Genomic DNA, 14642 nt, shown 5'->3' on the forward strand with positions numbered 1-14642 from the left:
CATAATTTCCTAATTTAGAATGTATAGTTAATTTAGTTGTATAGTTAGGATGTATAGTTAATTTAGATGTATAGTTAATTTAGTTGTACTTAATTTAGATGTATAGTTTAGATGCAAAAGTTAGAATTTTTTTCTGTTCATACATTTTTTTGGTGATATTATTGTTGCATATGCAAAAGTTTGTGTGTTCATATATATGCAAATAATATGTCAATTTTTTCATAGAATTTTTATGATTTTTTTGTTGTAATTTTGTTCATAGAATTTTATTCTGTTCATAGAAATTACAAAGTATAACAATGTACAGACATAAGATGCATTATTGTACACGGACACATATGAACTATGCATTCTACTTGGGGACCTTAGTGTTTTGAGAACTGTGCATATGTATGATTGGGTGGAATTTGGTGATCTTCTTATTTGGTGGGGTACGAAGGCTCCGTGGCAAGACCACACATGCCCTTCTTGTCTGCAATGTCCATCTGCATTCTCAATTACCCATCTTCGCCCCAAGTTGTGCCCCATGAATTCTTCATTAACCAATAACTTGTGCCATCACTAGTCTTTCCATATCCAATGGCTGCAATTCCATGGTCCAAATCAGTGCCGCATGAGCTAGTCATCACCTCACCAGAGTAGAATTGGAATGTCATGTCGTCTTCGTCGACAGCTACAGACACTGGTTGGTTTGCAACTGCCATCACAAGGGCACCCTCATTATTGGCAGGCACATCCTCAAAGCCGGTGCTGGTTGCCTTGCACTTGCCATGCAGCACTATTGGATCCAGCCTTGCACTTGCCATCAGTTGCATTATATGTGTAGCTGGACTCCATGGTAAGTCCTCAGTTCTTGATAATAAATTTCAAGGCATCATCCATGAGTCCTCCCTCGCAGCCTTGATCTTCACCATGAACATCACAGTCAACCAACTCTTGCTCCGACAGTGAGATTAACTTGTGTGTTTTCAGTTTTACAATACCCTCTGTCGCGGCAACAACAGAAAATGCCCAGCAATAGCCTAGAAGTAATTGTGTTGTTATAGTATCATCCTAGAAGATATTACCATGTATAAGCAATCCATCACAATGTGTTATGACTTACCACACTAGCATTGATTCTTGATAGGGGTGACAGCTCCCTTGGCCCTCCAGTCCATCGTTTCTGGAAGGGCATCAAAACACAAATTCTCATACTTGAATCCTGAAGAAAGAACTCTCATGGAGTTTTCTTTGAACCCCTTGTTTGTGTTGGTTGTCCTGAACTCATCATTGGTGATATCAGCGAATTGGTTGACGCCGAGCCAGAACTTGTGAGTCTGGGCATTGAACTTTCAATGAATTCAACGCTGGCTTTGAAAACCTTGAACCGGCGCGTCTTCTCTGTGGCGTCCTTGTACACGCGGCCGTACTGTGCCATCCATTTCTCATGCTTCATCACCATCGATAATTCATTGTTCAGCTCACGAGTTGCAATGACAGTTCTGCATAGGCAGATGCAAGCCAGGATGGCAAGGAGCAAAGCCCTGTGGATGGCCATCTTCAATTATGCACCCAAATGCCTTTCTTCTAGTACTGTGTACTCTGCTTTGGTTTGGTTTGTTGAATGGAAGTTAGTGGTATATATAATGTCATGCACATGTTAAAATAGGAGGTATAGAGATACGGTGCTTGTAGGAAGTTTTTTGTGGAAAAGGGCTTGTGCGTTGCCGTGGAGTGTGGTTTCCGGCCAGATGTTATAAAATTTAAGTGCACAGGGACTAGGAAGTACGCGTAGTGCACATCTGATAGTGATTGCTGCCTATTTGTTTTCAGGAGTCTACATCTTACGAGAAGCCATTTAAGAGATTTATTAATGAAACAACAACCTGCTTGTTTACTCCAGGAGTCTGCATCTGGAGAAGACTGTGGACGTGACATGCAGTATGTACTCCCCGTTTTTATTTACTCTGAATACAAGTTTTGAATGAAGTCAAACTTTATAAAGTTTGACCAAGTTTGTGTAAAACAATATGAACATTTACAGTAACAAATTTATATGATGTGACAATATATGCAATGATGAATCTAATGATATACATTTGGTGGTGTATATGTTAAAATATTTTCTACAAACTTGTTGAAAGTATATAAAATTTGACTTCAGACAAATCTAATTTGCGGAGTAAATTAAAACGAAGAGAGTACAAAAGAATCAAGTAATTGTGTGCTAAGATAATGAATAGCCTGCCTGATAATAATATACTGTTTGACAAGAGTTGTCTTAGTTTCTCAAGATCGGATTCTCAGCCATGAAATTTCCTTCCTGACATCCCGGCTTGCATTTTGCTCTTAGTCACTAGGGAAGGGAGTAAATGGACTTTGTGCTTGTTTGGTCTTTACTTTTCTTTTCACGAATACGTGGAGGCGTATCATTCCATTGAAATAAAGAAAGAGTGAAAAGGGTACAAGGCCGCAGCGATCTACGTACAACATAGGGCGTAGATGGGACTACGAGAGCAGAAGACAGGGTGCTGACAGTAATTACAAGATTTCCCCAAACCCTAAAACCCCTGGCGGCGATTAGGGTTTGACGTGGAGTCGACTTTGCCCAACGACTCATTGCCGGTGCAAGAGAAAGAGGAAGAGGCTAGTGCTCCGGGCTCATGGCTGCACCTAGCGCCGCGGGCTCGGGGGAGGGGAGCGATCCCCAGGCGGGCTGCGCCACCAGAAGGAAACCCGAGGAGGCCTTGGGGGAACTTGACATATCCGAGGAGGAGGCTACTCCTCTGATCCTCGACGATCGCGTCGAGGGGAGGCCGGCGAACTGGCTGTTGGCCGGGAAGGTGCTCCACCGGAACCATCTACACATCCAAACCATCGCTAATGCGCTTCGGCCGTAATGGGGCAACCCGCGTGGTTTGAAGTTTAGATCAGCGGGCGTGAACGTGTTTGTAGCAGAATTTGAGAATCAGAGGGACAAAGATCGGGTGTGGGGCGGCTCGCCATGGCATATCAGTACGAACGCCGTGGTGATGGCTGAGTTTGACGAATGTATGCTGCCTGATGAGGTCCAGTTCGATCGTCTGCAGATTTGGGCTAGGGTTATGGATCTACCATATAACCTAAGGGATGAGGTGTGGTGGATGTCGATCGCTAAGCAGATTGATAAAAACGCCCAGTTTGTCAAGTTTGATCATAATGGTGGTTTTCTGCGAGCAAGGATATCAATTGAGGTAGACAAGCCTTTGAGAAGGTGGATTTTGATCGATTCTGCCAGGAGAAAGAAGACGGACTTGTATGACATTCAATATGAACAGTTGCCCTATTTCTGTTTCTCCTGTGGTAGATTAGGGCATTCAGAGCTCTATTGTGCTACTCTGGGCTCACGCCATGACAAGGGTGAGCTGCCGTTTGGCTCTAAACTCCGTGCGTCGGATGATGCAAAGAAGTCGGCGGCCAGCGACAATTCCTCCAAGGAACCAAAGTCTCACAGCAAGCCAACCACAAAGAATTCTAGTACAAACAAGGAACCTGGGGAGGAAGTGACATCTCCTATGAAGAACATGCAGCCACCGAAGCGAAAAGATGCTTCTCATCAAGTTTACAAATCCGTGGCTAAACCCTTGTTGCTTACAGATGGGAGTTTGGGCGATCCAGTTGGGGACGCAGGTGCAAGCATCAAGGACCCAACCACAGCTAGCAACGATACACAGGGAGATAACTTTGCTCATGAACCAAAGAAGAAAAAGCCTACACCAGATAACTCGGCAGAGACCGCGTCGCGGTCCTTCCAGTCACAATTAGTGTTTTAAGCTGGAACTGCTGGGGGCTTGGGAACCCTGAGGCAGTTCGGGAGCTTCGCAGTATCGTGAAGCTTGAAGGCCCCTCCCTTCTCTTTGTAATGGAAACTAAAATCAAAGCAAAAAGAGTTGAGGATCTGAAGTTTACGCTTGGTTTTGAAGGCAGTTTTGCAGTTGACAGTGTTGGCCTTAGTGGCGGCATATGTCTTTTTTGGTCCAGAGATGTGGCGGTGATATTATTGTTGCATATGCAAAAGTTTGTGTGTTCATATATATGCAAATAATATGTCAATTTTTTCATAGAATTTTTATGATTTTTTTGTTGTAATTTTGTTCATTTTGTTCATAGAATTTTTATTATTTTTTTCTGTTGTAATTTTGTTCATATTGTGTAGGAATCTGAACGTTATGTATGATCAAAGTCATTTATGTATATGTTCATATTTAGAAGAAAAAGAAGGAGAGAAAAAAGGAAAATAAGAAGAGGAAGAAGGAGAAGAAGAAGAGGAGAGAAATAACAGGAGAAATAAATAAGAAGATGAAAAAGAAGAAAAAAAAAGAAGAGAAGAAGAAGGAATAGAGGAGAAGAAGAAGAATTCTTCTTGTTCTCCTCTATTATTCCTTCTTCTTCTCTTTTTTTTTCTTTTTTTTATTCTCCTTTTCCTTTCTTCTTCTCCTCTTTTTTTCTTCTTCTTCCTCTTCTTATTTTTTGTTATCGGGTATGTCGTTGTCGACATACCCCCCCTCCCTGATAATTAACTTTTAGTAATTAGTACTACTTAGAAAGTGTTTAATGGAACCAGTTAGAACTAGGTAAACTTGTTTATTTTTAGTAAGTACTACATTATTCTATTTATAGTAAGTGCTTAGTAGTTGAACTAGTTGATTTAATAAAACTGGTTTATTTTACTATAGAAGTAGTTTATTTTTAGCAAGAAAATTAATAGAACTAGTTTATTTTTTTTAGTTAAAGCAATTATTCCCGCATCGACGTGGACGATGCCTATCCCGCATCCTCGTCGTCGAGTCAGCGGCGGACGACACCTGCTTGACCAGATGGGCCATGTCCGGGACTGGGCTCCGCCGAGGTGGTACTGGGAGGCGCTACCTTCCGGGAGGCGTAGCTTGGTGAGGAGCCAGCCCGTCGTTGACCCGATCCTTGTTTGGTGGCGGTCGCATGGGCCAGTGAGACGGTGCGAAGGCTTCCGGACACCGCGGAGGTGTACGTCACCGTGTCAGCGAGGAGCGAGCACGTCGTCGCTACATGGGTTTGCGTTGGAGGGGCGTTCGAGAATACCTGGCAGGGGTTCTTCAGGGATCTCAGGAGCCTATGAATCCCTGTGATGGTTCCCTTCCCTTGGGTGGTCCACCCGGCCCCGCGCGATACCCGTCGGTGCTACGGTTCTAGCTGTACTGGCGATTATGTATGAATATATAGTATTCGACGTGTAATTAGTGATAATATTCGATGTATACGGACACATGGAGATGAATGTAGTTTTTCTTATAATTGAAGGCATCCCCTAATTTGAATACTACTTTATTTTGCGATTTGATTTTTCTTATTGAATGCTAAAATTGGAGAGTACTATGCAAGGCATATGCATATGATTAGTTGAATAATAATGATCTAATTTAGTCTTTGAATTATGAACATATAGGAAATGTCATCATCGGACGACGGAAGTCTCCCGGGGGAGTGCGACTGGTGCCACGACGACCAAGGTGAGTGCGACAGGCCTCACCTGGACGATGGTCGGCGCTTCAGCATTAAGCTCGAGGAGACCTTCGAAGTTGAAACGGTACGGAACGACGACAAGTGTTTTTTTTCATAATTAAGCATGACTTCAACTATTTCAACGTGTAATTTTCATCTTTTACAATTCGAGTATAGTTTATCCCATGCCATGCAAGACGCTATGTCTTGGAGAGGATGGATTTTTAAGACCATGAAAATTTTGAAATGAAGAAAATTCACCTAAGAACCCATCATGATGTGGATTTTGATGTAAAGTTGTATAATGCTGAGAGCGTAACTCATTTTGGTTGCAAAAATTGGGAAGCATTTTGCAAATTGTATGGTTTTGATGAGGGTATGCTTGTCACCATGGATCTTGGTGATCCTGAAATCGAGCAAGACAATATGGACATTTGGGTCCTTGTTGATACTCCTCCAGTTCTACCGCTATGTGAGTTTCTCAAACATAGTTAATTATTAACTAATTTGTATTGTTCATTTCAAAATAGTTGACAACTTATTTCCATTGACAGCTTATTTTGAAGTATCAAAGAATGTGCAGAAGATGGTAGATAGAACTTACTACACTGATGGCTCTGAGTTAACTGACAAGGAGAAAACTCATCTGGTTGGATTTTGTAATGATCTTGAGAATTACAATATCTACAATCGAACTCCTCAACATTATGGTCAATACGTGCCACTAGTGCACGTGTTGAACTACGGTAACTACCATGGAGATACCCTGGTAAGTTTTTTTACTATTACGACATCCGTGCATCTTTTTGCATACTTCTAAAACTAGTACATAATTGCTAACTACGAAGTTATTACTATGTTTTTCAACAGAGAATCCTAGAGGATTGTGTGCCTCATTTGATGTATCAGAATGGCGGCAGCCTTCATGTTTTGAACATATATCCAGGTCATCCTACGAATCTCAACTGTCCATACCGGATTTCTAAAAGAAGTGGAGACATGACAATCAAAGGATGGAAAAAATGTATGGATAGTCGTAAGGAGCTTCTTGGAAGCAAAAGGAAGCGAGGCGCAAGAATTGGAGACAAGATGACCTCCATTCTTCATAATGGAGAGTCAGGGTCTATATTGTTTTATGCTATTTTACCTTAAGTGTGTTTAGGTCCTACCTGATACTGATGATCATGTGCTAAGAACAATTATGTAGGGTTGGGTTCGATGACTATGAGGATGATGATCGTATGACTTATTATTAATAACGAGTAGAAGTTTTATGATGATGCTTGATTAATTAGTAGGACTTGTTATTATATATGATGATGTATGATGCGAGCATGCATGAGTTATTATATATAATATCTGCGGGTGAAATGAACATAGCAGTAGCGTAGGTAAACCAAGGATGAAGATATAAGAGAGGACACTTCTCTCTATAAGCTAGCTAATAACAACCTAAAAATAACCCCCTAATCCCCTAAAACAGCCACTTTTTTTTCAAAAAAAGAAAAACCTCAGCTCCAGCCAGATGCTGACGTGTGGAAGCCAATTGGTCCCGGTTTATGTCATCAACCGGGACCAAAGGCCCCCCTGCCTGGGCTGCCGGCACTGCCCACGTGGAGGCCCATCAGTCCCGGTTCTGGATTGAACCGGGACTAAAGGGTCGGGGCATTAGTACCGACACTTTAGTCCCGGTTCAGGAACCGGGACTAAAGGCCCTTACGAACCGGGACTATAGGCCCTTTTTCTACCAGTGATTCCGAATGACAGGTGGGTTTTATGAAAAAACGAATAATTATTTTTAGCAGATTTTTGGGTCACTGCGCAGCGGATGGCCGGATGGGCTGAGGCCCAAGTGGCAACGCTTCAGCCATGTGAGACGACCTCAGGGCAATGCCCAGGTAGTAGTACGTACAAAAATTTTGCGACGTGGTTCCCCCAATTAGTACCACCTCGTATATATGTTTTAAATTCAAACTGAAAACGTAAATTTACAACAAGAAAGCGTATTGTGACGGTGAACCCACGGAGTCAATCCGTGCTTTATTAATAAAAAAATTAGGGATAGACTAACAAAAAGGCTTGTGCGTTGCAACGGGAAAAAAAGACCTAGCACCATAAGTAAGCATATCTCGAGGCCCCTTAGCAGACTTGCACGTACTAAATATGCAATACTCAACAGGGGGCTAACGCCCACAATTCCTACTAACACTGACAGTATGTATCATGTCCTACAACTCTTGAATCGCCAAGGTCCTTAGGCTAGGACAAAAGTATATAGCAACATGAAAATTAAAATGAAATCAACATGCTAAAGCATAGGTCCTCCTGCAAAATGGAAATGTAAATCTGGAAAAAGAAGATATTATACTGAAAGATGAGCAACATCAGATCAATTGTCTAAATTGTGATCAAACACTATAGAGATATATGATATGACAACAACACTGAGAATGTGATTGTTGTGAAAGTTCAACGTGATTGTGCAGTACCTACTGAAGAACACCTTTGTGACATGGAAGTAACTACCATATATATGTGGCCATCCTTTTTCTATGTGAGCAAATCCAAATCAACCAAAGATATCTGAAACCACTCAGTATCTCGGTAGGCATATTTGTCATCGACATATTTATCATATCTTGATGCTTCACTCTTGATTCTCTTGAATCCATCAGAATGGTCTTCTTGGCGCGGACTTTCTCCTTCATCTACTAAAAACCTGATGTCACCAAAAAGACGAATCAGCTTGTACACAAAACATTACATCACTGACAAATTTCTAAGATCAATATATACTCCTCATTGTGAAGAGTTAGAGCATATCCAAACTAAGAACAGTTAGAATATATCTAGCTAATCCTAACTGAGAAGAGTTAGAACATATCCAAACTTCCTAGCGAGACATATGTATTTCTAGGAAGCTTAGGCAGGGTTACAATTATGTATGGAATGCCTTAGGAGAATCAAATAAAACAACAGTAAGGGAGCTAGCTACCTCATCCTTTGCTTCAAGGTTGCACAGTGTTGATGCCTGGGAGGAACATGCTGCCCAGAAACAAAAGTTTTGTTTTCGTAGAAAGAAACTTGTTTGTAGGCATGACTCAAAGTACTACCTCGGGTGCCGTATGGGCTGTCCTCATCCTGGTTTGCCAACGTGCTCAGTTTTGGTGGCAGCTGGCGATGTAGTTGCAAGGCTTGGGGGCCATGGCGAGGACGTCGTCGAGGATGGCACACGAGACTATCAAGCTTGAGGATAGGGGGCTTCGGCAGTGGCAAAAGGATGCACGCATGGATGCTCCCTTAGCAGGCGTCATTGTTGACCTGCTAGTCAACATTCTTCTCTTGCTCTGGTTCTACTATTATGTGGGCATGTGTTGCTTAGTTTTAATTTCCCTATCGTTCTTGGACCATGACTGATCAGTCACCACCATACATATATATGATCTATTACTCCGTACTTGTTACTCTTGTTTCTCTGCATTGTTTGCTGCAAAAATTAAAACTTTGTGGTGCAGATTCACAAGAATGTCAGGACAGTATTCAAAATATTTTCTTTTGAGCCTTGTTCATACGAAAAGTGACATTGTAGGTTGGATTGCTAGCTCAAGGTGCATGAGAGATCTAAAAAACCGAAAATCTCCAAAGATCTTTTACCCACGCGCACACACAAATGGGCGCACAACCAAAACTTATATCCTTTTAGTCTGTTGGAAAATGAAGATATTGATATGCTGGAATTCTAACCTTCAGAAAACTCCCAATCGTCATTCTATACGCACCTATACAGGGGCATTCTATGTACTTATCCCAATCATCAATCTGCCGGAAACTAATTATGGGCTGCATAAGCTACCGGATGCACAGAAATATGATGCACGTGTTGTTGGAGTTGCAACCAAAACATTCATTCATGCCCATCTTCTCTGAAGTTTGAGGCAGCAGTTCTGTGAAGTCTTGCTAGCTAGTATAAAATGCGAACTTATTATATTACCACTCCCAACCACTAATGCGAATTCTTGATCTTGTTTCCCTCAAAAACAATATTTCTCCACATGAAGTTATTTATAAAAAAGGGACAACTTTCATGGTTCTATAGTTAAAAATACAAAAATAATATATAGCTCAAACTCATGCACACCTTCAGCTAAATAACTACAGAGACTCTGAGTTCAACCATCCATGCAGCATTGGTCTTACAAACAACTCAATTATAAACACACCTGGGTCTGGGACTCTTGCTCAATGGATCTACCAGCCTCAGCTTCCCCCTCTGTTGCTATCTTCCATATTTTAATCTCCTCTCCAGTAGCTGTGTTATGTCCATTATCAGACCCTCGACCTGAGGAATGCATCAAACACAGTTATGTGATGCCTCGTTGGCTCCACCTTCTTAAGAGAAGCAGCATACTTTTTTCCGAGAAAACAGAGAAGTAGTATACTTGAAACATCATAACACACATGAGAACATTGCAATTTCGTACATTATAGACAACTAATGGCTTGACTAAACTAACCAAGCACATGTTATGTTTGGTGTTTTGACAGCAAGCCATACACAGAGTAAGAAGCACATGTGATGGTTGGTGTTATGTTGGCTACTCTTCCAACTCAGTAGCATCCCTGCCCGTATGGATCACCTAACCTTCTTCATAGGTGTCACTACCAGAAAAAACCTACACACAGAAATCAACACCGCTACCGGGCCATGTCCACAGAGTCATGCATGCTACGGATCTCAGGCTCGACCTCGCCTATCTCCTTAACCGTGTAGTTGCAGAGGCGGCCGGCCAGGCGGCATACTACTGCCAACGCCCCGCTGGTGATCAGCATCAGGGTGACCTTGGCGTAAATGAAACGGTCTTTCCCCTGCTCTTTCAGCGGGAGGTATACTTTCCCAAAACTGAACATATGGACTTCTCATGACAAAATATTTGAACCCACCCAAGGATTTGAACTTATTTGTAGCATGTATATATATTTATTTTTTTGTTAAGTAGCTGGGGGTGATCTCCCTTTAATCTGAATAAGAAAAGTACAAAAGTTGTTTATCACTCTATCCAAAATTTCACCACTACTATATTGTTCCTATAGTTTCCGGTTTATTCCGAAAAACTGTAGCATCATTATTAGCAACGTTCAGTAGATCATTGCCTCTATATAAATTGGCCTTCTAGATTGTGATTCCACTCTTTTATAAATTATTCACTAAAGCCCTCATACAATGTGTGAGAAATCTGACAAAATATTTGTACGCCTTGAAAAGCATATTAACAAAATAGGTGGCTAACACAAACTTGCAAGTAGAGCATGATGTATGAGAGAGAGAGAGAGGTGGGGCTGCACCGTGCGTTACACATGAATATTCTTGTGGACATTGTATCAAACAGATGTCCTACAATTTGATGCAAAAACAAATCTCTAATGGTTGGGCAGAACAACGAATCAAAGGAGCAGCCAGAGCTCTTACCAACAGGCCACATGGAGGAGGAGTTGCGCTGGTCACTGGGACAGAGCTGGGAGGTGACGTGTCCCAGTCCCAACGTGGTCGGGGGCGGCGTGACTCAAGGGGAGTGGAGTAGGGAGGAGTCGCCGGGGCACGTGGCCGGGAAGAGGCTAGCGGCGCGTGGCTGGGAGCGCCGCACATCGCCGGCGGCACAGCAGCGAGGAGGCGCGGGGTGGCGCAATTGGCTAGGAGCGGCTAGTGGGCTGGGATTGGGGCAGGAAGACGATGGGGTAGGTGGGGGTGGATGTGTCGGGATTTAGGTTGGCCTTTTCTTATTTTTATTATTGACGCTTTAGTACCACCTCGCGTATATATTTAAATCAAACTGAAAGCGTAAATTCAGAAAAAAAGCGTATTGTGACGGTGAACCCGAAGTCAATCCGTGCTTTATTATTAACTAGGAAATATGTCCCGTGCGTTGCAACGGGAAGAACAAATGGTCCTAACTCAATAAACCATGACTTATAACCCTCTAACTCCCACACACCAGATAGGTCATTCAGGACCTCTTTTTCAGTATTACCCCATCAGTTTCTGACGGCTTATCTCTTTCCAATGAGTTCAATATTGGATCTATTTTTGATAAATCGAATTCAGCACTCTCAGATATGCAAGAAGTTGAAAATCTTATGAAAATAAATAATAATTGATTGTCGCAATTATATTTCAACTCAAAAAAATAGAAGAAACCAACTAAGTATGATTAAGTATTCGTGTTAACTTAACATAGAATTAGGTAAATTTTGGTGCGGGGATCTATCTAACGATAAAAAATAAGCATTTGACATACTCCTAAAATATTCAAAAGGTATGTTCAAAACACGTATTCTTTTTACATTGATTTAGGAAATTTTATGTATTTTTGGAAAACGGAAGGAGAAATTCTAAGAACCTAAAAAGCTATGGGGAGGCAATCACTTACAAATTCCTATATGCGATCCACATACCAATATGATGATATATTAAGTTTGCTCATAGAGCTTTTTCGAGAGCTCACGTGCATAGTACCTATTCAAATGAGTGTCCTAGTATACTCCTTAGAGAACAAAATGAATATAAGCTTGCATTTTTTTTACTAACATAGCAACCATGGGAAAACCATATACCACCCATTGCATCGAGAAAGAACTATTGCAGATCACCAAAAATCATATTGAAATGGCCATGATCCCAAATATAAAATTGTAAGATGTTAATAATGTATGCAGATTTATATTCCTCTATATATTTTCATTATCCCTCTAGTTGGAATATAAGATGATATATAATTTAGCATGGTATATGAGCAAAGTTAGGAAGTAGCCAGCTTATAAAATATTGGTCGGAAAAATATGGATCAGGTATTAAAACGCAAGACATGCTCCACCTCTTAATCAATTATTTCTTTAAGTCGTTTAGCCTAGCAATAAACCACATCAAGTGTCACGAGTAGAATGAGGAAGATAGATGGACAATGCTACATTTAATAAAAATATTAATCTCGCAAAAAACCGCTTGTATGTAATGTAATTTCGTCCATAAACAACGGGACGTAAACAATTAGTAAATCTACGAAATTTAGTACAGTAATCTTGTAATCTTGTCATCTTTGTGATGCCACAACCAAATCTAAAGCTTGCTGAGGAGGGCCGTTATGATGCTTCTTGGCTAGCTTTCTACGTAGCGAAGGTTCAGTATAGATTTTTTTATGTACCTCCATTAGCCCAGCCATGATGGTTTGTTAGGCACGATAGGTAACAGGGAGACTGAGACTTTTTTGGGGGGGGGGGGGAATCAGGCTGTGATGTATGGCAACTTGACCCCCTAAATTGGACAAACGTCCAACCTCTAGACTTCTTTCTTCTCTAAAAAATCTGAAAACATACCAAGATCTGATTATAGAATAAATTTTTATGATCTGTTAAATAAGAAATTCGTATGAATATACATGACAAAACTGAAGTCTTCATTGTTGATTTCTGACAACAGGAAATTTGAGTCACACCTTAAATCTTCAGTCATGGGTAGTCTATTGTCGGCACAATCATAAATTAGCTTAGAACCCTGTCGTGCAAATTACCAACAGAAAATTGGACTTCCTTTATCTATTGAAGGGTTACTGGATTTTGTAATCCATCTAAATATCCTGAAATATGAGGTTGCTGGGGAATCTCTGCTTGAATCATAACCTGCTTCAAAAGCCTGTTGTAACAGTGATCCTACGATCAAATACGTGTACATGACAGTAATCCCAGCTGGCCGGCGTAACAATCAGTCTTATCTTGAGTCCATTGATTCATGAAGAGGAGGCATAGTTGATTCATAAATTGAATAGTTAGATCGAGGATCCTTTAGATGACCTAATTGCCTTGTCTTGGGAGAACTGAGAAGAAACAAAAGAAACGTGGGTTATGGATCTTTAGCTAACATAATTGCTTCATGGATTAATTCATGGGGAAAGCTTTAGTATGGGCACCCCGGTCGTAGTACACCAAAAACAACAACCTGGGCGACATGCCGGCAACATCGCTGACCGATGGAGATTGTGCGATACATAATTGTGGATTTATGATTAGAGGAGCACGTACCTGAGCGAGTACTGTTGTGCTATTGTTTCCAGCAATGATGCCATGGAGCCCCGCATGTTCCCCTGATTCATATCGGCCATGGCAAAGGCAGCATCCTCATTGTTTCAAGGAACTTCACGGGTGGCCTCTCTGGGAGGCAGCCAACCCTCTCGCCTGGCATTGCACAGACGCCGCTGGCCAGATCTCGCTTAGGTCCTGCTGGTGCCCGATGTTGTACGGGGTGAGACCGACAACTTCATGTCAGGTATGGCTCTGAACGTCATGGAAAGCATAGAGATCGTGCTCAAGATTGCGCGATGGTTTGGCCCTCTCCCGCATGAACAGCACCTAGCCCCTCCATCCTCTCTGAGTAGTCATCGCCTGTACGCCGTAGGCGCAGGTGCAGGCACCATGCTTTCGCTCGGCAACTCGACGAAGCAAAACTCTGGCCCGGTCGCCTAACAGGGTCGACGGAGGGTGGCGCCCAAGGTCAGGTTGACCTACCACAACCGGCCGCTGAAATCATTGTTTTGTTTGTGCAAGCACGTGGCGTGAGTAGGGGTGGATAACGAGCAGCTCGGCTCGTTAAGCTCGTACTCATAAGCTCGTGCTCGTTAAGGCTCGGCTCGCCACTCGTTAATTTAACGAGCAAACCTGCTCGGTCCTCGTTTGAAGATCGTTAAGAGCTCGTGAGCGCTCACGAGCGCTTTGTTAATAGATTATAATGTCTTATGATATAACAAGATGAATGTGTATGTGTGGTTTTCAAAGACAAAATATGATGACTATAAAAAATAAATATAGTAGCTTTATTGCTCATATGTCGATTAGATTTGAATAGATGGGCTGAGATGCTACAAAAGTTTGTCACGTAAGATGAAAATATGTGGTTGTGTTGTTACTAACGAGCTTAACGAGCTACTCGTGAAATTCGTTAGCTCGCTCGTTAAGGCTCGTTAATCCTTACAAGCTGAAATCAATGATTGGCTCTGTTCATTAAGAAGCGAGCTACCAGCTTAACGGGCCGACTATCGAGCATCATTAAGCTCGGGAGTTACGAGCTTTTGGTCCAGCCCTAGCGTGAGGTGATGTTT

At 41.9% G+C, this 14642-nt stretch overlaps 1 pseudogene; it reads right to left on the minus strand.

Annotated features, from left to right (window-relative positions):
• Positions 1 to 369: 369 nt before the first annotated feature.
• LOC125516397 lies at positions 370 to 2053 on the minus strand (annotated as a pseudogene).
• Between the last annotated feature and the right edge of the window lie 12589 nt (positions 2054 to 14642).

Source organism: Triticum urartu, chromosome 6, assembly GCF_003073215.2.
Source record: "Triticum urartu cultivar G1812 chromosome 6, Tu2.1, whole genome shotgun sequence".
Classification (NCBI taxonomy): domain Eukaryota; kingdom Viridiplantae; phylum Streptophyta; class Magnoliopsida; order Poales; family Poaceae; genus Triticum; species Triticum urartu.